The following is a 27,540-nucleotide window of genomic DNA, read 5'->3' on the forward strand; positions in this document are numbered from 1 at the left end:
CAGCAGACACGTTATCATGATTCTTACAATGCATGAGAACCGCATAATAATTTGATGGGTACATTTCTAGAATTGTATATAATATGTCTCTGCTGCCTCTACACATTACAGACAGGGACAGTGTATTATTATGGGGATTAGATAAATGTGTTAAGGTACCCATTTTACAAAGCACCAAAATAGAACTATGATATAAAATCAATGTGAGCTACTGTAGAAAATGAAAAGTTGGAATGCAATCAATTTAGGCTTACCCGGGACTTTCCTGTAAAGTTATCTCGAGTTTCCACACAGGCTAATTTAAGTAAGAACATCATGCTGCAAAAATGGAGTTGGGCTTTATCTGAGATTTTACACAACCTTCTCCTTTTAGGAGCACAGTCAACGGTGCCTACCATTCTGCAACACCGAATCATAGAATAGTTTGGGTTAGAGGGGACCTTAAATCCCAACCAGTTCCAACCCCCCTGCCATGGGCAGGGACACCTCCCACTAGATCAGGCTGCCCAAGGCCCGATCCAACCTCAGCAACCTGTGCCAGTGACTCACCTCTCTCAGCATGAAGAAATTTTTCCTTATGTCTAGTCTAAATTTGCCCCTCTCCAGTTTATACCCATTGCCCCTAGTCCTATCACTACAAGCCTTTGCAAACAGTCCCTCCCCAGCTTTCTTGTAGCCCTTTCAGGTACACAGTACTCCAGGTGGGGTCTCACAAGAGTAGAGTAGAGGAGAACCATCTCCTTTGCCCTGCTGGGCACGCTTCTTTTGATGCAGCCCAGGATACAGTTGGCCTTCTGGGATGCGAGCACATATTGCTGGCCCATGTTGAGCTTCTTATCAGCCAGCACCCTGAAGTCTTTCTCCGCAGGGCTGCTCCCAATCACATCATCCCCCATCCTGTATTGAAACTGTGGATTGTCCCCACGCAGGTGTAGGACCTTGCACTTGGCCTTGTTGAACCTCATGAGGTTCACACACAAGCATCTAAATGGCACTGTTACCTTCACAAAGTGAGAAAATAGAGAAATTGTAGAAGGGAAAATGGGGGATCTGGAGTTATTGTAATGAGAGGGAACAGGCTTTGAAGGCAGATATTTGCCAAAAATTAGGCTTCAATCATTCCACTGGCTATGATGAAGAATCTCATCTTGTGTTTCTAGCTCATATAATTTTCTGTTAACCTTGAAGATACAGATCCAAGAGACGCATCTGTCTCTTGGTGTAGACCCCACGACCACAGCAAGGTTGTCAAAGAGTTCGGTGTCACTGAATGGGTGTTCTTGTGCCACTCATGCACTTCCACCACATCAGGTTCAGCAATCATCTTGGCGAGTGAGCTGGGTTTGCTTGCTGATCTGACTAGAAATTAATCCTACCAAGGAGAAGATTTAGTTGAAACATGCCTGAACCAGTGCTAGATTTGATGTAAGAAAGGTGTTGGGAACAAGCACGGAGACAGCAGAGAGGATAACATCCTGCAATTGGACTGTGTTTAGTCTGTCATGAAACTGGAGGACAAATGTACTATAAACAGAGAAAAACAACACCTTTAAGCACTTAAGACACGCGTTACTTTTATTTAGGGACTATAGGTTGGGATTTCAGTTCCTCAGCCATGGAGTCTCCCATTCACTGTTGCTTCTTTTTCTCTGGATTTTCCTCCAAGGAGGAACTCTGAAATACAACACCATAGGCCCTTCCTTGCTCTGAACACAGAAATGAAGTTTTAGCTCATTGCTTGAAACGAATACGGATTACTGTGATAACCAGGCAGGACAAATAATATATCAGTGAAGGGAAAATAACCTACCCAGATTAACTACATGCCAGCCTTCTCCTGACATCCATTTAAGGACAATACTGCTACAGTGAACAAAGCAGACTCCTTTAGAGCAACACAAAATGCAAGCACATGAGAAATCAAGATCTGTACATATCATTCCTTTCCTGAATGATGGTCAGAATCCAGGGAGGAATCAGCACAGCCTGTTCATCAACAACATGAGAGAATGAGTCTGAAAGGGACAACACACATTTATTACTGTGGTACAATAGGTCTGCTGTAAATCACTGACTAACAAACCAGCCAGCAGCAGTAGCTCATGAGTGCTGGGCATTTCTAGATAGGCAGAGTAAATCTCTTTTGATGTCAGTGATAGACCATGTTTCATCACCTTTCCCCTTCACCAAAGGAAATCAAAAAGAGCAATAACAGGAAATATTTAGTTACAGAAACATCTCTGAAACAGATGCTGAAGGACTGATAACAGAAGATGTTTGTAAAGCATTTTTTAAAACAATCTATAGAATTACTTAAGAAACGAACACATCGTAGCTTGTAAATGTACGCATACACATAGCTTACATAGAATAAACGTGAATTGCTAAGTGCATTCTTCTTAACTTCAACTGACACCAGCTCCTGATGGCAGGAATGTAAATGTTACACTACATGCTACTGCGCTATGCTGATGCTATTGATAGTATGTCCTTATCTTTGCCTTTCTTCACAGTAAAGTGTGAAACAACTTTGAGACACTGTGATTTTTCCTCTAAGCCTGTACCACCTGTCAGCCCCAGGTATAATCGGGTTGCACCCTTGCAGAGGTCTATTTCCCGTGTCCAACTACAGGTCCATGGAGGTGGGCTGTGCAGTCTCTCTTGTTTCTCAGGTAGCTCTGCATTGGTGATGCCCCGAGTACCCTGAGAAGCTCCCTGGACTTCAGACACACCTTTCACAGCATGAATATTGTGCTTATTTATTGTCTTTGCTACCCCGCAACCAGTTTTGTGCAGATCTGTGCTTTTTTATCTGACCATCAGAGAACTGTTTATAGCTGCGGGGCCTCTGATGCCCTATCTCTTATCATGCCCATTCCTCTGTGCTGCATTCCATTTTTCCACTTCTCAAGGATTTCATAGCAGGGTTATATTTCTCTACATCACTGTGTTAGAGCCATAATTATCTCATTCTACACATAGAATAACTGCCTGTTATAATACCTACACAGAATTATGATTGTACCACACAAAGATAAACAAAAGCAAAATAAACTAACCACGGACACCTGGCCAACTACAGAAACTGCTGCCACAGCTAGACCAAGTAAAGCAAAGCTACAGGCATGTTAAGAAAAGTTCAGTCAGAGCAAGCCTGACAAATGGAAGTCCTGTTGCCTTGCAGATTCAGTACAAAGCTTACAGTCAGCGATCCTGTGCTGCAACGATGAGGCTCATTCCTAGATCCATTCATCCTGAATCTTGTTTTTCTCCTTTTTTTCTGATAAAAGAAAAAAAGAATGTTCCTTCTCTAGCTGAGCAGACCAAGTCATCAGCATTTAACTTCTTTTCTGGGAGTAATTCACTTGCCCCATGCCTGCTGATATTTTACCCAGCTAGTTCCACCATTTAGAGAATGATCCTGATGGGATCACCACCCATCCATAGCCACGCAGTGGCCTGTAGGGCAAGCCAGTTTGCCTCCACATGAAGTCAGTTCCCAAGAGGCAGAATGAAAGAGGAGGATCAGATTCACATTCAGTATTAATCAGCACAGATTCACTGAGGTCAATGACAGATGTAAGAACCGTTAAAAAACCTTTTGTTTATGTACAGTTGGAATTTTTACTTGCAATTCTACCCTCAGGAAAATCACTATTTAAATTTTTTGAATCACATTTGAATTTACAACCAGGTATGAAGGGTAGTTTTCTAGTCTTCTACTCAGCGCCCAGGAAGGGAATCAGCTCCAGCAGGACCAAACACTGGGTTCATCCTCATTGCCTACACGTTCACTGAGCACAAACCCAGCATCCCTCAGCATTTGAACTCCTTATGGGAATCCTCAGTGCTCTGAACAGAAAGTAAGGAGGTGGTAGAAAGGCGTTTTGAACAACTTTCCACAACTTAGTTCTTTGACATTTGGGGTGTGAAACCAAAGGTTTTCTGTTTTGATTCAGGTATATGAAAAGTCATTAAAAAGGTTCAGCTAAAATGGCAAAATGTGTGCAAACTTGTGGCTGTTTCTGCCCTCAGCTGACTCGCCTCTTTCCTTCCCATACTGTCCTGGTTATGTGTGTTTTGCCAAAGAAGAAATCATCCCTTCAGCTTAATAATTGTTGCTTAATAATTGTGTCATGTCTAGGTGTGCTAATTAATAACTCTGAGCTGCTACTGCTCACTCAATAGCCCAACATAATAGCCTGCAGTGCCTGTCTGTTGGGTTTCTTGGTTTGCTTACCTCCAAAGCACTGCACAAGGATGCTGAAGGTAGGCAGATCACGTCCATTCATATTAGAAGCCAACATTAATGTTTAAATATCCTATTAAACAACTTGATCTTTCTATAGAATTATAACACAACAGCCTCAAAATTGTACATCTTTAATGTTGAGACAAAATTATTTTAAGCTGCAGATTCATTGTTAAGCTCTATCTTCACAAAGAGGCTGTGGGGCAAGGAATGATTTTATAGTCATTGCAGCAATATCTGACTTAGCAATGTAAGCACTGTCATATTTTCATGTCTTAAGTACTGCTGCTTTGGCAGCCTGGGCTAACATGGGCCTGTTGAGGTTACTGAGGAAAGCAACCAGGTTGAGTTTATAACTGCACCTGGATATTAGTGTGGAAAACAGTGTCTTTCTCTGGGCAGTGGATTCTTAAATTACTTTATATGGCAAGATTTTTATTTTAGAAGAGATATAAATATCATTGCCCCATTTATAGACCATGTGAAAAAGACTTGGACTAGAGACTTTTTGAAGTAGAAGATTCCTTGGATTGAGACAAGGACGTGGAAGACTGGTAATAATAGTACTGAATGACAGACTAACAGAGGAAGAGAATAAGGCTTAAAGGAGTAAGGCTTAACCCCGTTCCCATTCACATGCTTTTACTTCAGATTAAGAGCCACTAAAAGAATTACACCAATAGATTTGGAGACCTTAGAGCAACCTGTACCCGAAGGGGCTACAGGAAAGCTGGGCAAGGACTGTTTGCAAAGGCTTGTAGTGATAAAACTAGGGGCAATGGATATAAACTGGAGAGGGAGAGATTTAGACTAGACATAAGGAGGAATTTCTTCACAATGAGAGTAGTGAGGCACTAACCCAAACTATTCTGTGATTCTACGATTCTATCATTTGTGCAGCTAATGGCAAGACTAGGGAAGACCATATGGTGAGAACAAGCCCCAGCATCTGGCTGCCTTAACCAGTGTGTCCTCCTGCCCACAGAATAATTCTCCCCTTTGCAAAAACTTTCTGCCACCTTGGACCTCAAGGCACGTGCTGGGGACTAGTTGTTTTCTATGCATATATAGCAGGTCACTGGCTGCTGGGGAAGACCTAACACATACTGCTGGATGCCCGGTAACTTTGGCCTGAGAAAGGACTTATTGCTAATAAGTCAATAAAGACAAATTAAGAGCCCTGACACAGAAAACTTGCAGGCCAGGTATAAAAAAAAAATCTTAATTGAGTTGATAGGAGAATATTTTTTTGCAAATATTTTACTTTTTCTGTCAAGCAGAAATGCCTGACCTTTCCAAGTACATTTTAAAATTGTAATGTTATCTATAAAAAAAGCTATAAACTGTAATGCACTTTAATGCATGTTAATTGTACAGTGTTCATGATAAGTACTGCAGATAAAACGCCTGGCATTTGAAACATAAGAGAGGACAAACACAAAGATCTAATATCCCTCCAGCATCAAAAATTATATTATCTATGTTATGGATCCATTGAAGTTAGGAGGAGTTTTGGCTGAGTAACAACTGAGTAAACAACTGTAGCCATAATTATTCTTATCCAAGATTTTAATCTTCACTATTTCTGATGGTAACAGAGGATGCCAGAAACCCTGTTACATGCACATTGAATGCCCTATTTAGAGAAACAGAATATTTTAATGACTAAATACAATAAAAAATCAGAGTGAGCCGTGCTGCTTCTTTATCGTTTATTCTGGAGTAACTGCCAAAACATGAAGATTCTCTGAATCACAACAGGCTGACAGCTGAATCTTCTTAATCAAACACCTCTCCCTTACCTTCCCAATGGGTAAAGCAAATGTTATGAGGTGTAATTAAAGGTGATTTAACTTCTACTCCGTATTCTTTGTACTGCTCTGAGTATTTTGGGAGCTGAAATTATCTATAAACCTCATCAGCAAATCCTAACATTGTCCTCAGGGAGATTTTGGGTGATGGCTTCATCCTGAGCTGCCTTCCCTATAGACCTGGCACAGAGCAAGACGGCAAGGAAAGACAGGGAGGAGCTGCTAGTCCACAGCAAATGCCAGCAGCCAAGCGAAGGTCTTTGTGAAGCAGTAACCTAAAGTGAGCTGGATAAACATCTTCTAGTGTAAACTTACATAGCATACATAAATATTGTATATATATATACACACACACGTATAAAAAGCTATATATTTTGCAGTATATAGATATATGACATAATACACTGTATATAATTTGGCATAAAGTATACACTATATTATGCTAATCAATTTAATCAGAGCTTTGGTTGCTGACCTTAGTAGAAAAGTACCCCAGCCTACTTTGAGCACCACCTGTTACACATTGAAGCCCTTTTCTTGGGCAAGACTAAAAATATTAAATATGACACGAAAACTTACAAATTTTTATTATACATTCCTGACAAATCAATGTCACTCTCTTCATTCACCCACTATTAAATTCACTCTTCAGCCTTGCTCTTATTCTTAGAACAATGTTCTTTATCGAGGCAGCCCCTGCAGGGTCTCATGGAAACACACTAAGCACATAGTAAAACCAAGAGCTGCATCTCTTCTGTTGGCTTCATCAGCCCACTTTGTAGCTCTGCATGTAAAGCCTGATCAGTCATCCAGCATGCTATGTGAAATCAGTATTGCGTATTACTCAGCATGGAACCATATGTTATGTATGATTTTTTTTTTAAGTTGACCAGTACTTGTTCGCCAGTAGGTTCCACTGTTTCAGAGTATCAGAGAGATGTGCAATGACTTTTGTTTCCCTTTGAGAACCTTAGAGTAACACAAGATAAAAACTCTACTACCAAAAAGATTCAAAGTTAATAAAATATTGTCTTAGTTGTCCTGATTCACTGGAACTAAAATGAGGAAAACTCAGTAAAAGTTGATTTCCTACAGGGCTGATGTGATTGGTTTGGATGGCTGACCTCTCCTAGGCACCTGTCAATTCACTGACTGATTCTAACCAAGCCTGACAGAGGCTTATGAGCTCCTATTAAGTACCTGAAAGTTTTCCTGGACTTCCCATCCAAAGGACAGAGACTGCAGTTATCCTTCCTTCAAGAAATTGCAAACACTAGTCAGCCTTTCAATCTGCCATCAGCACCAATGTGCCTCCACACCGGCCAGAGCACCTCGCATCTGTCCATTCTGGACATTAGGAAAAAATTCTTCACAGAAAGGGTCATTGGGCACTGGAACAGGCTGCCCAGGGAGGTGGTTGAGTCACCTTCCCTGGAGGTGTTTAAGGCACGGGTGGATGAGGTGCTAAGGGGAATGGTTTAGTGTTTGATAGGAATGGTTGGACTCGATGATCCGGTGGGTCTCTTCCAACCTGGTTATTCTATGATTCTATGATCTCTCAGATAGACTGCAGACGACTGGAAACTGGCTTGGTCCGCTGCAGAGGCAGGGATGTATGGGTCTTACAACGAAATTAATAGCTATCCTCCTCTTGTAGCAACAGAACTAAATAGCCACAGGTAATAAAAAATTAGAGACAATAAATAATTGAAATAATGAATTACAATAACTTCTCATAGACAGCTAAATTCATAACCAGCATATACTATATTTCCAAATTATATTACTTTCCATGAGTTCTTCCTCCTGTCTAAACTTTGCCAGACATAAGAATGAGCATCTGGGGGATGGCCAGGAATTCCCATGGGAGGGAATTACCATTTCAAATTAATTTCTTGTGTTTTAATAACCACTATTGGCCCTTACTGAGGGAACGATTTCTTGTTGTTGGCAGAGATGGCCATCAATAAAGCAGCCGGCTTCTTCAATACGGTTCATTAACAGAGCTAAAAGTCAACTTTTACTATCATAATTTCAGAAAGATCTATACTTATAAATCGTTTGCTATTTCTGACGAGGACATGCTTGGAAATGAAATGAGCACCTTGACCCAAAGGAATCTGTCACTACTCCATTTATTTCAGGCAAAATGTGCATTTTTAAACCAGGTTTCTTTGGGAAGAAAATTGTTAACAGAAAATTCAGTTAGAATCAATATGTTTCTAAGAAATTACTCTGCAAACACTTCACCTGCTTTTAATCTTTTTTAACCATACTTAACTGTCTGCTTTATGAAGTAGTCATGTATGAGTTTATGGATCTGCTGGGCCATAAAATAAAAAAAGTGGTGTAATGAAGATAAAATGCAATGCAAGAGACTACAGCACACGGTCACATGCCTTTAATGCCAGCACTCCCAGCAGTTCTTATTTTAGCACTTTACACTTCCACTCCCACAAATTTTCCCCTTGAGTGCTGTCAAGTAATCTGCTGCATTACATGGTCCTTCTTCCATTTCTTGCTTTCAAAATGCCAGATCAAAAAGTTGTGAAAGAGACACTGGACCTCTTGGCCAAAGGGAAAGTCATTTAAGAAAATGGTGGTGGAGCTTAGAATGTTCAAAAGAAGAGTGGGGGTAAGAAGAAGCCGTGAGAAGCATGCGAGAAGATCACTAAGCACATCTGAACAAGCCTCACGAATGCAACTGTGCCACCTTCCATTGGAGAAAGCCAGGCCTCTCTCCTCCCACCTTGCTCCTTATTCCACTTCCTCATAAGGAATCTTTCTGCCTCATAAGGGAAGAGAGACTACAACAGCCTTCACTGGGAGGGGACTGCTAATTGAAAATCCCATTTACACAAAAACACTTTGCAGATAGAATATGAAGGGGCTAAAAATGCAGTTGAAATTTGTTTCCCCATGGGAAAGCTTTAGATCATACCACATAAATCTCTCTAAATGAAGGAAATGTAAGCATTTAAAGTGAGATATCTAGCACAGTGAACTTTGAGGTTAGCATGTTTATATTTCCCTTTAAAAAGTAATTAACTACAGTTTAAAATTAAAATGTACAGGAAATTCTGTTTTATGAGCCTAGATTTTCATTCACTGTGCTGGACACTATAACAAGTTATTGAAACCTCGCTGAGTGATCAAGTGAGACGTTGATCCCAACAGCTGAGAGGCCCTTGGGTAAGCTCAAAATACATTTAATCTTGTGTAAATGACGGAAGTGTGCAAAGCATTGATAGTATAACACATCAGGCAGACAAGTGCGAGAGGGTAAGGGAAATGTGAATGGAGCACCAACATTCTACTTCAAGACATGTGAGTGTAGCCAAGCATAATAACTTTAAATCTTATTCTCCCTCTCTGTAGTACCTCTTAGTGAATATGCTACTGTAGACAAAAGAAGTAGTCTCTGTTTCCATGAGATAATGCACCTGAAATCCCCAAAAGCAGTCTGTAGTCCCCCAGTTTCAGTGCAATTCTGGTTACAAGGGCATATGAGTTTTGGTTTCACTTCTTGAGATCAAGGATTAAATTCAATTTTTTCTTCATACATACCATTTTGGAGAAACCACCAAACCATTTCTCAGATATGGCCTATAAAAGCATGGTCTCTAAATGCTTATAAATGCATAGCGGCTGCTGTGTTATCAAAGCACCTACAGAGGAGTAGCTGCTATTCTGTTCTGTACCATTACCAACTTCCTTTTACAAGCACCGTAAGTCATTTAGAAATGAGGTGGGAGTGCCCTCTTGTGTTTACAGAAGAACCATCTTAATGGTCATCCCATTCAAAATCACAAAGCAGGGAAAAATTATCCACTCCTGTATCAAATAGAGGTGTTCAAAGACAGCCTTGGGCAGCCTGATCTAGTGGGATGTGCCCCAGCCATGGCTGGGGGGTCAGAACTGGATGATCTTTAAGGTCCTTTCCAACCCAAACTATTCTATGATTCTATGATTCTATGATCCTAGATCACCTGTGGGTCAGGTATATATGCCTGATCAGTGCTACAAACCAGATTGCTTAAGAGATCAAACAAGGTTTCACCCTCCTGTCTTGTTAAACAGCACCTTATGGTACGTTCCTGCTTCACCAGCTCTCCCGCTGCAACCTTCAGAAATGAAGGAATGTGGGCAAAAGCCACAGGCTGCATCTCTGCGTGCCGTTACCTCCTAGTGCCTGTGAGGCAAGTCTTGCCTCTGCTGCAGAAATGGGGAAACAGGAGGATAGGGACATATTGAGCTGGACACACAGGACTACTGGAAGGAGAGGACACGGGTAATTTCTTAGTCTGCTTCCACCTACAACAGCCTGGTAGGCTGGATAAGGTTTTCTAATGCTTGGGCACTCCTAGTATAATATGTATTCATTATAATACTGCTGTCTTCATGTAGAGAGACAAATCAAGCTGTGTCACAAAGTCCCTTTACAGTCCATGGAAACTACTTAAACATGCCAATATACTGCAAGACCTTCAAGAGAAATTAAATATACCAATTAAAATTTCCTGAAGTGAGACCCACTCCTCTCTTCATATCTACTTATGCAAAAATAAGTGCATGACTGAGTAATCCAAGGAAAGAAGAGGAAGAAAATAAAGAATGGAAAATGAAAGGAGTGCGACAAAACAGTTCTTTTCAATGCTATGCTGGCACAATGATCTAGCATGATTTCAAGTAGATTATCTGCATAAAGCAGCACTGACGTGCTCCCCTCTTCAATAGTCCTCATAAAATGTCTTTCCTTCTTATAAAATAGAGCACCATGATCCAAGGATGTATTTTGTTCAGGTGATACATCCTGTTGCACAGTGGGGTAACTTATGAAGTTTTCCTTGCTTTTTCCAGTGTTTCAGAGGAGTAGAGAGTTGTTCCACAGCTCCTATTGAATTCTGCAGAAAGACTGTATCAGACAGCGTCCATGATTGGTAATATTGGTAGCACCTGCCTCTGTATCCAATATGTCAGTGAAAAGCTGTGTTGGACCCTTTCCCATATGGATGCAACGTCAGTAATTGCTAGATGGGCTAAGTGGTATGCCCGCAGCTAGAAGAGGCCATGTCAAGACTGAAATACTTAAGATACCTAGAAGAAACTCGGCATTGTATCTCCTCTAGGCGGTCTAGGATGAGATAAATACAAAAAAGCAGGTAGGTGCTTCTGCCACTGGTACCACGGGTCCCATGCACTGTGGTGCAGATCCCTTGACGGGGAACGAACTTCATTATCTGGTAGGGATATGATCCCTCCAAGATCAATGGCAATATTCAACACATCTGTATGGCACCAGCCCTTTTCCTCTTGGACACAACCCTAGTGCAGAGCAACGGGCACTAGCCAGGGCCACACAATAATCCTGGCAACTGTGCCAGCTCCCGTAGGAACAGTCACCTGCACAGTAGTGAACGTTAAGGGTTTGCAGTGTGCATGCAGCTACCAGGGCTACTCACCAGCTTCTCCATCCGTCAGGCATCCTGACCCCTGCTAAACAACACCAGGCTGCCTCTGGGGAGCGGGCTGCTTGTCTCTCCCAACACCAGGCAGTGGTCCGACCTTTTATATCTTGCACAATACCACAGGCTTCTACCTAGGAGCTGCTCCAGGTGAGGCTGAGGGCCAACTGCTCTTCCCTGGCAGCCTGCTCTCAGGTCACTAGCCTCTCTGAAAACACCCCCCAGCATTGTTATTTGAGAAGGAATATTAAAGTGTTGTTTGAGAGCAAGTGCTCCTCCTGGTCATCCATTCCAGGCTCCCAAAAGGGCCTGGTTCGGGAATCCTAAAGGATGCTGGTGCAAATCATAGAATCATAGAATGACCAGGTTGGAAAAGACCCATCGGATCATCGAGTTCAACCATTCCTATCAAATACTAAATGCACTCCAATACTCTGGCAGATTAACAGGAGATTAAGGAGCACCTAGGGATTCATGTCTATAATAGGCCCCCAGCTTGAGCTTCATACCGCAACTTCTCCATGCTGCAAGAGCCCTGTGTTTACAAACATTGTGTGCTCATTACCTCTGGCAGGGCAATTGCTTCTTGTCACATGAATTACGTAAATAAATCTCATCTGCCTATTAGCTGCATAATCCGTAGCCAAGCAGAGCATGTTCCCAGTGCTGACGAGGAGTGGCAGCCTTGTCCTATGCTTTCCCTACACAGCTCATGTTAAACAGAGGACCAGAAAACAGAATGGCCTTGACTTATTCTACCGTCCACTGTTGGCTGATGTCTGAAATGTCCGAGTCTTCCCCTCTGTTTTCTGGAGAGCCTGGATGAGCTCCTTTGAGTCACGGAGAATATCTAAGAAAGCACAACCAGGCAAAGCAGGTTAGGGTGTTCGGCAGAAGGCACCGTGTCTGAATACTTTCATCATCATCAAAGACACAGCCTCACCAGCATCAGGAGTCCAGATACCAGGTCCAGTCATGAATTTCAGGACAGGAAACATGCTTATGCACATGGTAAGAATTTGCAATGCTGTGAGTTCCCTCCTGGGAAGTCAGTAATACGTTAGTTTACCTTTTCTTCAAGTTCACAGATTATTTGCACAATTGAAATGGCTGAGCTGCATTTTTTTAAGGAATGTTATCATGGTTATAGGGTTAAGTATGCTGCCCTCTTCTTTCTGTTCTTTATAAATACATCTCCCAACCTTCAAAATTCAGACACATAAATATTACATATCCTAGGCAAGAACATTACAATTGTCTTGCTCTCTAGTAGAGCCACAAGCTGTACTGCTCTGAATATCAACTGTTCATATAATTTAATTGTATTTAGATAGATGTAATTTCTTCCTTACCATACAAGAGTAAATACCAGCATGCAGTAGAATAGACTTCTTAAACATCAAAGATTGTTTATTTTCATGGCAGAATTCTTGCTTTCAGACATAGTTAAATAAGTTAAATGCTGCACTGCCTTTTGGAGGGTTTGAGCACAGGGCTTCACATCATATTCATAGCTGCTTAAGTATTAACTGCTGTCTGAGGACATCACTCTGCTCAGTTCTTCCCCAGCCCAGAGTGTGTGGTCCCAACACTTCCCTTCTGTCAAATCTAGTGGTTAGGCAGTCATGGCGTGAACCAGTTCAGGTTTGCTAGAAAACTAAGGCTGAAAAGAAATAATTCTATTGCACCAGGTAGTTGCTTGCAGCAGCATGATGATTACCCTGTAGTGATGACAGGGGAGGAGGGAAGAACAAAGTCACCCCCTTCAGAAGCATCTCATAAGTTCTACTTAACTGTAAAATTGAAACACACCTATAGAAAATACTGCTTATTCTCTCCCTGTATAAGAATTGAGCCACAAAGAGCAAGGTACCCTCACAAAGCCTGCTAACCCACTACTCTCTCCTAGAAAGCTTGCTCTTTTTAAGAACAAGACAACATGGAAACAAAATTCTACAATAAAAGATTCAAGAAACACCTGTAACTACGCAAGTTTCATAGAAGGAAAGACTTATGCACCTTACAAAGTAAAGCCTTGATATAAAATAAAATCTATTAAAATTAACATATTAGCAATATAGATAATACAGTTACATTTTCCTACATCCTGAGTACTTTTTTTAAAAAAGTATGCATTCTATGAGTAAAATACTAGGTGTGAATCTTTTGTTTTCTTATTTTATCAAATACAATATTCCAAGAAGTTAAAGAAGCTTCTGAGAAATCTCCACTTCAAAGAGAGTGCCTTTCTTACCCAGAGAGCTGTAATTATCATATCCAGATTCAATTCCAGATGCTGGAATGCAGTTTTACAGCTTCTGTTTCGTTAGAGTAGTTCATGTGATACTTGGTTTTAGAAACAGCAAATTGAGTACATGTTGTTTTTCTTGATTCTGTACAGGATGTGATTATAGGATATCTTAACTGTAAGCAAGCCTCTGAAAGATGTCAGTTTTAAGAAAAGTTTAGTTTAAAAAATATAAAATAGCTCAACAGCCTTGTCTTCTCGAACAACCAGAGGCAGCCTCCTGTTAAAGAACATGAAGATATATTTCCTGTATAAAAGTGAGTTTGGCATCCAATATGTCAAAGCTGTATAAATATGACAGAAAAACTTTTCCCCTATGTCTTGTTAATGAATCAAGTGACTGCAAGTGACAGAACAGCTGGATTCTACAATTATGAGAAGAATATTAAATAGCAGGTTGCTCTTCTCCCATCTTTCCAGAGTACTTCCACTTCAATGCTTTTATCTCATACAAGCCTGTTCATTTCATCTCTTAAGGGCAAGCAAAAGCCAGTAAGATAAGCAGCAACTACACAGCAATTAAATGAAGCACGTCATCTTTCAGTAATATGCTATTTATGCAGAATAACACAGAATAGATATGAACACTGAGAGAAAGATGATGTTCCCAAGCACTAACAAATCTTCAGACAGAAATGCCCCTCAAGTATTTTTGGGGCATACTGAAATACGGCTGCAGTTCAAGATAATGAATACTTCTGCTCGACAATTTATTAGTTAAAATTATGTGCTCCTGGAGACAGCACACAGACTTATATTGCTAAACAAAGAGAAAAATAGCTACTTTAACTTAAAATTATTAATATTATTTAGTTTGGCTCTCTTAATATACCAACTTTATTGCTGACATAACTAAGTCCAGAGGGTGTGAGGGTTTTTCTTGCATAAAGCTTAGTTATGTTTTACTGTTAATTTTAGCTATATAGAAACAGATTTGATTATAACAATTAAAAAATGTGTCCATATAAGCAACTATTGTACTTTCAGATACTCTGTCTTTGCAGCAGAAAACCCAAATATCCACCACCGCTGTAAGGTACTCAACTTCAGGAAGGAGAGATACCTAAAAATGACGATACGTGTTAAAAACAAAACTAAAAGGAATATGATTCTCTGATTTGTGCACATTAAAACCTCGCAAGTAGTAAGAAGACAAACTGAGAACACTATCTTAAAGGCACAAAATCGCTATTCAAGAAGGACTTGAAAAAGGGCAAAAGGAAACCCACAACGCCACATGCCAGTATAACAGTGTTTAGTCTATCAAAAGTAATAACATACCCCTTCTCAAATTCACAAAGTGCAGGAAGTCTGTTCAGAAAAAGTTGGGCCACATAACTGCATTATTTTTTTACTCCCGTGTTTATTGTGGAAGATCTGGGGAAATTGCCAACACACCACTTTTCAGGCAATCGTCAAGGTAAACTGCTTCAAACTTCTTGAAGATGCTGCAGTTTCAACAGGATCAGATGATGCTCTAGAGGAATTCAGTGAAACATGCACTGCTAATTGTGGTGTGTGACCTCTCACTAGAAATTGCTCTGGTGCTAAAGCAGGGCAAGTAGCAAGGAGGATTACAATGTTTTTACAAGGTTCCAGGGAAATCCAGGAAATGACAGCCCATTAAGCCTGAGATCTGTATCTGGAAAATAATTTAAAAATTCATATTAAAAGTAGAATTAGCGTGTATCTGGATAAATATGACCTGTAAGGCAAAGTCAGAATGCTTGGTAAACACACGTCATGTTTCTCATCAGCAAACATGTGACAACATGATCTAGTGCACAGATTCTCCAAAGCCTCTTAGCAAATGATTTTAGGCAAACTAAGCAGGCATGGGATAAGAGGTAAAAATAGGAAACAGAGGGTAGAAGTAAATGATTCATTTTCAGTGGCAGAAAACTACCACAGAAAACTGCATGACCTGTACTGGTGAAGTTACTGAATTGGTCTGAAAAAAGTGGTATGCAGAGGGGTAAAAAAAAAAAAAGAAAGAAAGAAATGATTCATTGCTGATAAATAAATGGCTACAGGAGCTTAAAAACATGAGGGAATATACCAGCCACACATGACATTCCACGTAGGCTAATATAAAGTACTGCTCATTGAGAAAAGCAAACACAACTGCTAATGTAAAATCATAGAATCATAGAATGGTTTGGTTCAAAGTCATCTAGTTTGACCCTCCTGCAGTGAGCAGGGACATCTTCAACTAGATCAAGTTGCTCAAAGCCCCATCCAACCTGACACTGAATGATTCCAGAGATGGGGCATCTACCACGTCTCTCAGCAACTTGTGCCAGTGTTTCACCACCCTCGGTGTAAAAAATATTTTCCTTATACCTAGCCTGACTCTACCTACTTTTAGTTTAAAACCATTATTCCTCATCCTATCGCAACAGGCCCTGCTGAAACATCTGCCCCCATCTTTTTTATGAGCCCCCTTCAAGTACTGGAAGGCTGCTGTAAGGTCTCCTCTGAGCCTTCTCTTTTCCAGGCTGAACTTGAACTAACTTCCAGTCATGAGCTAACAGACAGCAGGGCCAAAGCAAACTAGAGGAGGTATATTTTCCTACAATGCTAACTAAGCTGTGGTACTCCTTGCCATTGCTATTGTGAATGCTAATAACTTACAAAGGCTCTGGGGAAGACTGGACAAATTTATGGGCAGCAAATTAATGGAGGATTTTTACATTCACACACACAAAAAAACCCACCCATCAGGAGGTCTCTAAATTTTATGTTCCCAGACGCTAAGCAAATATACAGGGAAGAATCCCTACGTGCTTGCTCTCTCCCTACTCTCCTCCCAAGGCATTTACTTTAGCTACATTTGGAGGCAGGATACTTAGGGGGGTGGACCTCTGGCCTGACCCTGTACAGCTGTTCTAATGTTTTTATGATCTCATTTATCTTTAAAAAACCCCCAACAAACGCTCATCTTTCTGTGACACTAAAGGGACTAAAAATTCAAAGAAAGAGAGCTGAGAAAAAGTTTAAATAAAAAATTCTGGTCTCTGTAAAACATTAAACATGGGGCCAAAATCATAAGCTAAATGAAATTTCTACCCATCTTACGCATTTTATGATGCCTAACATATGGCAAAGTCAGCTCAGGATTTTACAATGAGTACTAACTGTTCTGAGAAGGAAGAAATTAGCGCTGCATACAATAGACTTCCTGCTGGAAAGGTGAGAGGGCAGGGGAACTCAGCATCCCAAAGGATGCACTGGTAACAACCCCAAACCAAACCCAGTGATGTGAGTCATCAAAGCTATTGGAGAAAATCCAGGAAACCAGACTTAAAATAGGGACAAAGGGGAAGTGGGGGCAGGCAGAAATAAAGAGCAAGAAGAGAAAGAAATAATTTAAAACAAGAAAAGAGAACTTGGAGAGAGTTGCCTGGAGCTCAGAAGCCCTGAAGGTGGCCACATGACCAGCCTTTTGGGCCACCATACACTTGTGCAGGTCTCTAAAGAGACAATCCAGTACGCCCCAGTATCTCATGGCCAGCAGTCCCTTCCACCAGTGCTTACACTGTGCATGAATGTGCAGCTCTGTGGTGAGGCAAATTCAGAAGTGATTCATCTCTAAACTAACACTATATGGCAACCGGGCTTAAAATTCAGACCAGGCTTAGGATCTTTCTGGGGAGAGGAGTTTGAGGCTCAATCAAGTGTCGCTCTACAGCTTCCACTCTCATCTGGACACCTGGGATACAGGCTAAAGAGGCAGAAGTGTGAAAGAGGGGAAAGAAAGGCAGCTAAGAGGGAACCCTACCTGAAAATATAATCTGCAATTGCGGTGTATGTTTTTATTTTGTTTTAGTTAACTTTTTTTAGCCTTGTAATTGCTGCCTACCTACAATGAAGACAGAATCATAGAATAGTTTGGGTTGGAAGAGACTTTAAAACCCATCCCGTTCCAACCCCCTGCCATGGGCAGGGACACCTCCCACCAGACCAGGCTGCCCAAGGCCCCATCCAACCTGGCCTTGAACACCCCCAGGGATGGGGCAGCCACAGCTTCCCTGGGCAACCTCTGCCAGTGCCTCACCACTCTCATAAGTCAAGAATTTCTTCTTTATGTCTAGTCTAAATCTTCCCCTCTCCAGTTTATACCCACTGCCCCTAGTCCTGTCATTACAAGCCTTTGTAAACAGTCCCTCCCCAGCTTTCCTGCAGCCCCTTCAGGCACTGGAAGGTCACTATAAGGTCTCCTCAGAGCCTTCTCTTCTCCAGGCTGAACAACCCCAACTCTCTCAGCCTGTCCTCATATGGGAGGCGCTCCAGCCCTCAGATCACCCTTGTAGCCCTCCACTAGACTCATTCCAATATTACCATATCATTCTTATGTTGAGGATTCCAGAATTGGACCCAGTACTCCAGGTGGGGTCTCAGGAGAGTGGAGCAGAGGGGCAGAATCACCTCCCTTACCCTGCTCGCCACGCTTCTTTTGATGCGGCCCAGGATATGGTTGGCTTTCTGGGCTGCAAGTGCACATTGCTGGCTCATTTCAAGCTTCTCATCAGCCAGCACCCCCAAGACCCTCTCTGCAGGGCTGCTCTCAATCACATCCTCCCCCATCCTGCAGATGAAGGCAGTTCCTTACGTTGCCTTTCCTAATGCTACATGATTACATATTATTGTAACAAAGAATGGAATTTCTTTCCACAGAAAAAGAAGTAGAGACTCATAGTTTAAGCCTGAAGTGTATTACATAAAGCAAGAATGAATTCTATTTTAGTTTGCCATTGGTAATAAGAAGGCTATAAATAGCAAGGTGACTAAGGTTCATCTGTAGTGGGAACTTTGCAGGGGAAAGACAGGTGTGCATTTCACAGAATTGTAGAATCATACAATCACTAGGTTGAAAAAGACCTCTTGGATCATCGAGTCCAACCATTCCTATCAAACACTAAACCATGCCCCTCAGCACCTCATCCACTCATCTTTAAAACACCTCCAGGGAAGGTGACTCAACCACCTCCCTGGGCAGCCTCTGCCAGTGCCCAATGACCCTTTCTGTGAAAATTTTTTTCCTGCCTGAACCTCCCCTGGTGGAGCTTGAGGCCATTCCCTCTTGTCCTGTCCACTGTCACTTGGGAGAAGAGGCCAGCATCCTCCTCTCCACAACCTCCTTTCAGGTAGTTGTAGAGAGCAATGAGGTCTCCCCTCAGCCTCCTCTTCTCCAGGCTAAACAACCCCAGCTCTCTCAGCCGCTCCTCATAAGGCCTGTTCTCCAGCCCCTTCACCAGCTTCGTTGCTCTTCTCTGGACTCACTCCAGAGCCTCAACATCCTTCTTGTGGTGAGAGGCCCAGAACTGAACACAGGATTCGAGGAGCGGTCTCACCAGTGCCGAGTACAGAGGGAGAAGAACTTCCCTGGACCTGCTGGTCACGCCGTTTCTGATACAAGCCAAGATGCCATTGGCCTTCTTGGCCACCTGGGCACACTGCTGGCTCATGTTCAGTCGCTGTCAACCAACACCCCCAGGTCCCTCTCCTCCAGGCAGCTTTCTAGACAGACTTCTCCTAGTCTGTAGCACTGCACAGGGTTGTTGTGCCCCAAGTGCAGGACCCGGCATTTGGCCTTGTTAAACCTCATGCCATTGGACTCTGCCCAGCGGTCCAGCCTGTTCAGATCCCTTTGCAGCCTCCCGACCCTCCAGCAGATCGACACTTCCACCCAGCTTGGTGTCGTCCGCAAACTTGCTAAGGGTGCACTCGATGCCTTCATCCAGGTCATTGATTTACTGCAGGGAATCTCATGTCTCAGTGTTACCCCACGCTGGCTTTTGCAGTCTGGAAGAACGAAGTCTTCATCTCTCAGATTACAGGGTACAGGTTTAGTCGCGATGCCCGAACGCACTGTACGAAAACTCACCCTCCTCAAACCAAAGCGCCTCCCACGGCGCGCGGGTGCCCTGAGGGGGCAATAGGCCCCGCCCCCCGGAAAAGGAGCGGCTCCGCGCACCGCCCTCGGAGCCCCGCCCCTCGCCTCGCGCTGAGGACGCCCCCAACCTCGTTCCCACCCCGCCGCGTCTATATAAGCCGGCGAGCGCCTCTGACATTCCTTTTCGCCCGCGGAGCGTCTGCAAGAGGAGGTGAGGGGGTACGGGGGCCGGGGCCGAGGCCGAGGTGCGGGCGGGTTGCTGGGTTGGGGTGGCTCCGTGTCCGTACGCGTGGCTGTGGGGGCGCTCGCGCGGTGCTGGAGGCGGGGGCGGGCGGGCCGCACCGTGGGGCTGCGGGTCCGGTATCGCGGGGCGGGGCTTGCCCGGAGCCGAGTCCCGGGGCCGGGGGAGGCGGGGCTTGCCCTGCGCCACGTTCATAGAACCACAGAACGGTTTGGGTTGGAAGGAGGCCGCAAAGCCCATCCAGTTGCATCCCCACCAGACCAGGCTGCCCAAGGCCCTATCCAGCCTGGCCTTGAACATCTCCAGGGATGGGGCAGCCACAGCTTCCCTGGGCAACCTGTGCCAGTGCCTCACCACCCTCAGCGTGAAGAAATTCTTTCTAATAGCTAGTCTAAATCCTCCCTCTTCCAATTTAGAGCCCTTCCCCCTCATTTTGTCACTATTAGACTTTCGAAACAGCCCCTCCCCAGCTTTCCTGTAGCCCCTTCAGGTACTATATGGTCATTATAAAGTCTCCCCGGGGCCTTCTCTACTCCAGGCAGAACAACCCCAACTCTCATCCCGTCCCCGTAGCAGAGATGCTCCAGCCATCTGCACATCTTTGTAGCCCTTCTTTGGACGCATTCCAACTGTTCAGTATCCTTATGTTGGGGATTCCAAAACTGGGCACAATACTCCAGATAGAGTCTCACTAGAGCAGATTAGAAGGGGTCTGGCTGGTGCTGGGGGCTCAAATCAGGTCCTTTTCGGGGCTGAGGAGAAAATGCTGCCTGCCAGTAGGATCAGATCTTCATTGCTGGGGCCAGCAGCAGCCCCTCAGCTCTCACGTGGATTCCTGCTTCTGATGCTGGTGAATGAAGCCAGCCTGTATGTCCCGATGGGAATGAGGCGTTTCAGTCGATGAGGTGTTTCAGTTGGGGGTCAGGGCTCCTTTGTTCAGTGGATTTACCATGTTTCTTTCACATGGGTTTAGTGCACAATTTTGTGTTGACCCTGTGTTTCAAGGTCTCACCCGTCCACATCATGAAACTATCCTCCAACAGACGGCTATTAAAAATACAGTTTCTGTAAAATTATATGGTGCCAAGGAAAAAAAACAGACTCCCCAGTCTTTACATGGTTTTTTAAATGTGAATTGTTTTAATGATGATTCCTTTTTCTTTGATAGGTGGTGAGACAGCAGAATAAAGGGTAATTTATTTTTTTTAAATATTTATGCCTTCCCCCCCACCATGATGCTGATACCATTGAGCCATAGTTCTTCTGCAAGATTGAGCAATACAAATACCAAAGCATAGGCTTCTAGTCTGTAATCTGTAAGCAAAGATGAGGAGATGGTTGCATTCCTGTGCTGTTGGATTAGCTTGTCTAATGATAGACTGAGTCACGTGTTAGATTAACAAACAGTAAAATTCTTGAATCTTTACAAGCCGTTAGTAACCCTTGGATATTGGCTGTAAGAAACAGGCTCAACTCAAGATTTTCAATAGCTTAAGTTGTTTCCGTGATCTGAAACAAAAAAAAAATTAAGTCATTCATAATGCATTGCTACATTTATTTGATCTATGCAGTGCAGAGTGAGAAACTTAGTGGAAGCTGCATATATTAAGGTTTTAGATGACAAAAATACTTTGTCATGTATTTCTTTGGATTATTGAGTTGATAGATCTGAGTACTTGCTACATGGTTAAAACATTTCTCTAATGTAGCAGAGATCAGTGCTTGTAGTTAAAGGACTGAACACCTGAGATGATGATTTTTTGTTAAAAATCCTTTGGAGTGAAGTTTATTAGTGGGTACCTGCAGTTATTTCTACAATACTTCTAGTATGGGATTTCATGTGATTGTAACCATAACTCTGTTACTTAAAATTGGTTGCATTTCTTGATCCTTTCTTAAAGGTCTCCTGCATACTTAAGACTTGGTAAATAACGTTATTGCTTCTGAAACTTCGGCGGGTTTTTTATTACTATCTCATGTGCGACTTACTGACCTGGTAGTCAGAATCTGCTGATTTCAAGTGTTAAGTTTGTTTACTGTTTGTTTTTAGGTATGATGGAATGGAAGTTTTCAGTGGTGTCCAATAAATTTTACAGAAACATTAAGGTAATTGCACTGGATTTTTGAATTTTCTTGCTCTAAAATCATAGAATGGTTTGGGTTGGAAGGGACCTTAAAGCTTATGCAGTTCTAAGCCCCCTGCCACAGGCAGGGACTCCTTCCAATAACTGTATCAGGTGGCTCAAAGCCTCGTCCAGCCTGGCCTTGAACACCTGCAGGGATGGGGCATCCACAGCCTCTCTGATGCCTCACCACCCCCACAGTAAAAAAATATATTCCGAATATTTAATCAAAATCTCCCCTCTTTCAGCTTAAAATCGTTACCCCTTGTCCTGTTATCGCATCCCATGGTGAAGAGCCTCTCCCCAGCTTTCCTGTAGGCCTCCTTTAAGTACTGGAAGTAATGCTAGATGATCAAGTTAATTGCTTCTGTTTCCGTGGTTTTGTCTGTCATAAAGTACAGAATGTGTTAAGTACCAGAATATTGTCATCTTTGTGTGGCTACTGAGTTAGAACAAAAAGGAAAATGATAAAGTATGTTGCGTTCTCATAGTTGCCATCGCACTGACGAGTAATTATTTGATGATTATATTTTTTGTGCTCTTCACTGAATTAAGGTCAGCCCTTAGGTCAGTTGTTCTTAGTTTTAATTTCTTTTGCTGTGGCATTTAGACAAGCATGAAGACCCACATGATAGATCACTTGGTTAACTTGTGCCAAATTATACTGATATTTGAGATACACCAGAGTTAGCTCTCAGGACTTGGGCATGTATTGGAGTTGGTGCAAATCTACATACCTGACCATATTTGAATGTAATTATTGACATAAATATTCTGTAAGCGATGAACAGACAGAAGTGTTACATTGTGAATAAATGCATGGCCATGCACATAAATATTTTTTAAATAGAAGATGAAATGTATTGGTCCTTCACAGTTACAAAAAGGTCCAAACAAATTCAGGGTAATTTTTCTTCTAATGCATAAAAAATTTCAATTTCTCCGGTATTGAAGACTGTTCTAGACCAACATTGAATTGTTGTATGAAAAAGTAATTATTTAGTGCTTGGTGATTTTCTGACATGAGAGATTATGCTAGGCCACAGCAAGAGACATCATCTACTCTAAAACATAATTTTTGTCTAATTTCCTTTTTAGCCCTTCATGGAAGCACTGTCAGAAGTAGAAGAATACTTGGTACACATCAGCGGATTTGCCTGAAAGCTATGTATGTTTTGAATGATCAGTGAGAATAAATTAATATGATAAATGACTAGATTAGCAGATTATCTGTGTGATCAAATTTAGTAGGTGTGTCATTGAGGTATTGTATTTCCAACATGTTTGAAGGTCTTGGAACTGTGTAGGTGGGGGAGTTGGTGACTAGTTAATATGAATCATTGTTGGAAGAGCTGGTAGAATGTACTTGTCTGAAGTGTTCGTCCTATATCTGACAAAGGTTACCTTGAGTTGGCTTCTAATTGTGAATTTGCACTTCAGGAAATTAGTGTGTAAGAAAATGTTTGGGTGTAGAAAATAAAGTGGATATCTAGAGGCTTTTTAATATAAAGAGACATGCAGTTCTAATATTTTAGGCTGTTCGTGTTTTAAATAGTTGGTATTCTCATCTTTTGGAAATGCTAAGAAATAACTTCTGTGTTCAATTTAATGTGACTCAAATGTTTACAAACAGTGGCTTGGAGGATGTGGGATCTAGAAGAGTTAAACTTGGTTGCTTTTAGTGGATTGTGCTATATTGTCCATGAATGTGTTGTCATTGATGATTTTACTCATTTCTAGAGTGATGTGAACAGTTTCTGATAATGGGAACGTCGGGTGTCCTGATGAAAAATTTCCTGGCAACTGTAGTATAACAGGTAGAGGTAATGTTTATTGATTAAGGACCTGAATTTTGTTAATTGTAATGTATTCCCTTTTCGGTGCATCTGCATATGAAAGACACAAAGCTTGTATTGTGGAATACATGAATATATGAATTGCTTTGTGGTTCCCAGTCAGTGATACTTAAGTGGTGAATCATGATGAAACTGCCAAACCTGATATGTTGATGAGAAACTTCATACGGATCTGGCTACTGAGATGAAACCACTTAATTCTTTCAAAAGTCACTTAATCTTTCAGTTGTTATCCTAGTTGGTGTTGCTTTTGTTTCTGTCCCCATGTACAAGCTAGATGCCACCATGCTCCAGGCTGTGAATAAGGACATTGGTACATTATTTAAACTCACCTCGAGTCCATGTTGATGTGGATATGTATTGTCACAAAGCTAGCATCTTTAAAGAGCAGAGTGAAAAGGAAGTGTTAGGCCCATAAAATTTGAGGAATTCTGTCTTATAGTGGGTAAATAACAAGCATTAACGAGGTTTAAGTGCCCTAGTGAGGAAGCATAGCTGGTGTTTGAGCTTTGACCGTCTTAGAAAGCCCTGTTAACTTTGGGCTCACTCAGATGTGAGCATTGAGGATAAGTAATGTTAAAGGTTAAATTGGTTAACAATAATCATTTGGAATTATTTTAAAGCTATTTCAGTTCCAGAAGGGCTTCTGTAACACTGTACTTGAAGCAGGCAAAAAGCACGCTCTGAACGCTTACAGTGCATTAGCAGTATTGGCAGTGGTTTCCCCAAGAGCTTCATTCTTAAATATCTGAGTATCGTCTTTTTCAATGAAGCTCACTTTAATTGCACTGTTTCTTGAGTATCCACAGACTATTTTCATTAAGAAGTTAACATCTTGTGTGAGGGCACATTTTAATTCCCCTGTCTTGTTATAACTATAATTTTATTCTATTCCTTATTAAAGAAAGGCACCTTTAAATATCATGGTAACTACCAGCAGTTTCTTTTGAAGAACAGGCTTTGTCCCAATATGTGAAGTACAAATGTGAGAGTTAAACTTATTGTGTAGCAGTGCTACCTATAAAATGTTGCATTGTTTAGGCAGGCAATATTACAAGTAGGAAATGCAGTGACTTATATGGCTGATTTGGAGAACAGGTGGAAGTAGCAAGCCTTGTTAATATAACTAACCAGCGCATTTTGTCTTTGCAGAGATGCTTGAAGGCTACTTCTCCTTTTGAAGGTATGAATTCCATTAAATGTTTTGATTAATTTTAAAACCTTGATGTGGTAGTAATACTTAAAAACATTGGTATCAGTGAAGAACCTCCTCCAGGTGCCCCAGACCTTATAGACCTTATAGTGCCTTTCTCTGAAGGGGCTGCAAGAAAGTTGGGGAGGGACTTCTGCAAGGGTCTGTAGTGACAGGATGAGGGGGAATGGCTCTAAATTGGAAGAGGGAGAATTTAGACTACATATTATGAAGAGAGTGAGGGTGGTGAGGCCAGGCTGGATGGTGCCTTATGTTTTCTCTACTCCTTTTTCTCATCTGTGATGATCCTATCCCGAACCTGAATTCCGTGTTGAAAAATCTTAATACGGATCCGGAATCTGAGATGAGACCAAACATTTGATTTAAATTTCCTGAAAAGTATTATGATGTTCATAGGCTCTATACAGTGTTGCATCTGCTTACAAATTGAAATTTCTCCCTCAAATGAAGTTATTTACTTTGTTCTCTTTTTTTAGTGATGAATTGGAACACTTCATCAGTGCTGCCTGACAAGTGTGGGTGATCTGTAACTTGAAAGAAGAGTTACACCTGAAGAGTTTTTGTGGCTTGGAATGGGATGCTGTGCTTTACAAAGGCTACTGAAACAGCTGTTGCAATTTTATTTAGTGGATACTGTTTTCAGAAATTGAACCAAAATAATTGTCTCTGTGTATTTAAATAAATGCTTTCCCAAAACATTGAAGTGGTAGGAATTGATAGGAAGGATAGGTGAAGAAAGTGCAGTGTCAGGAGGGAAGTTGTAGTTAAAGAAAAGTCTGAATAGTACGTTGGCATCTGTATTCTAGTGAGTGTGAGAGGAATTGGGGGTTCTAGGGATTGCCACTTTATCGTGAAAAGGATGATATTACAACAGTGGCACTTCCCATTGAGGAATACGCTGTCAGTGTTACCTCCTCGCTGTGTGGGGAAAAGAGGTCAGTAGGAGAAGAGATGAGAATACATGCACTAAAGTTCTGCTTGAAAAAGAGCTGTGCAGTATTACAGTAACAGCATATTTGTTGTGTTTGGCAAGTTGGCAGTCTTCCACGGCGGAATGAGGCATCATAAACTGGTCACAAAGTAAATTGGAGTTTAAAGACAAATTGTGTACATAAGGTACAGTCTGTCTTAAGGTATGGCTCTTGAACTCAATTGTCAGGAATGCTTCATGAAGGAAGGAATGTGACAATGGCATGCTGCCTGACAACTGATAGAGCTACAGTTACTGAAAATTCCTAAAAGGACCAAAATACAGGAAATGCTGCCCTATTGCATCCAAAATGCAGCGTTGGATGCTAGCAGCCCTCTTCCTTTAGAGAGTTGCGGGGAATTCCTATAGCTGATGGAATATGCCCGTTTCTAAAGGACATGTAGCTTACAAACCCTGTTTTCTGTCAAAGTAGTACTATGAAAAGCAAAATACTACCAGTAGTCATATCTAAAGCATCGAGAATGTAAAACAGTATCTGACTACTAAAATAATAAACTCCAGGAATATGTTGGCTCACTTTGGTTATTATTAATAAGCAGTAACTAGCTGCTTAGGCTAAAGATTGCTTATTCTCAGCAAGCAACAGTGTAAATCAGTATTTAATATATCAGAATCTGCAGAAATTTACTACAGAACAGCTTTCTTGTCATTGCCTTTAACAGGATTTATTCTGTTAACATGTTACTGACAAGGGTAGGTATTTTCATGTGCTGTGCTTTGTATGTGCTTCTTGAATAAAGATGATGTGTAAAACCTTGCTGTTGTGTGAGGTCTGTAGTCACAGAAGAGCTGGTGGCATGTGTTCTGGGGTCTAAAGGATATGTATCCTTTGGTCTGACGCTAATCTGAAGCTTTCAAGGAGCTACTGCTATGTATATATCCAGTAAAACTGGTGAGAGTGAATTACTCTCGTGATTTTGGGGATCGAATGAAAGACTAGAGAAAATGTCAGGATTGTGAGCGGCACTCAGAGTACCTGAAGTACTTCACAACGATCTTGTTCTGTATGTTTTAAAACATTCCTTGGGGGTGATTTCTGATCTAGGCTAGGCAGGATTGGTGCCAGGGAACTGTGGTGTTAGGCAGATCAGGTGGTGGTGGCCTGTCTCCAGGAGCAGTGTTTAATCATGAAAAATGGGTACCTTTCACCTGGTGTAGAAAACAGTAGATGTGGCCAGTGGTAAGGCATATGCAGGCTGTTGAACTGCAAACCTTTCTGTGTGAGTGTTCCTGTGCTTAAGGACTGCAGAAGACAGATAATGAAAAATGTGTATTAGTACGGAAAGTGTGATGTTCTGAAAAGTACGACTGTTTTACCTGTGATGTTACGCTCCAGAGGCTTTGGAATATAGGAGTAGTGAAAATGATGCAAGAAGATCATTTT

At 41.8% G+C, this 27,540-nt stretch overlaps 1 protein-coding gene, 1 long non-coding RNA gene and 2 other non-coding genes across 5 annotated transcripts in view; 3 read left to right on the forward strand and 1 right to left on the reverse strand.

Annotated features, from left to right (window-relative positions):
- SMIM8 (small integral membrane protein 8) overlaps window positions 1-27,540 on the reverse strand; it is a 723,388-nt gene that overhangs the window by 379,330 nt on the left and 316,518 nt on the right. The gene's annotated exons all lie outside the window — the stretch shown is intronic.
- LOC138717625 (uncharacterized) lies at window positions 19,897-26,913 on the forward strand. Of its 2 annotated transcripts, XR_011336915.1 has the most exons (7): window positions 19,905-19,943; window positions 21,142-21,164; window positions 22,024-22,079; window positions 23,195-23,264; window positions 23,837-23,913; window positions 25,105-25,135; window positions 25,642-26,913. It is a non-coding gene; the product is annotated as an uncharacterized lncRNA (long non-coding RNA). The 2 variants fall into 2 exon arrangements; XR_011336916.1 differs by lacking the exon at window positions 21,142-21,164 and having other exon boundaries at window positions 19,897-19,943.
- LOC138718444 (small nucleolar RNA SNORD50) lies at window positions 24,072-24,138 on the forward strand. Its single transcript, XR_011337083.1, has one exon. It is a non-coding gene; the product is annotated as a small nucleolar RNA SNORD50 (small nucleolar RNA).
- LOC138718443 (small nucleolar RNA SNORD50) lies at window positions 25,439-25,510 on the forward strand. Its single transcript, XR_011337082.1, has one exon. It is a non-coding gene; the product is annotated as a small nucleolar RNA SNORD50 (small nucleolar RNA).

This window comes from Phaenicophaeus curvirostris, chromosome 2 (assembly GCF_032191515.1).
Source record: "Phaenicophaeus curvirostris isolate KB17595 chromosome 2, BPBGC_Pcur_1.0, whole genome shotgun sequence".
In the NCBI taxonomy this organism is placed as follows: domain Eukaryota; kingdom Metazoa; phylum Chordata; class Aves; order Cuculiformes; family Cuculidae; genus Phaenicophaeus; species Phaenicophaeus curvirostris.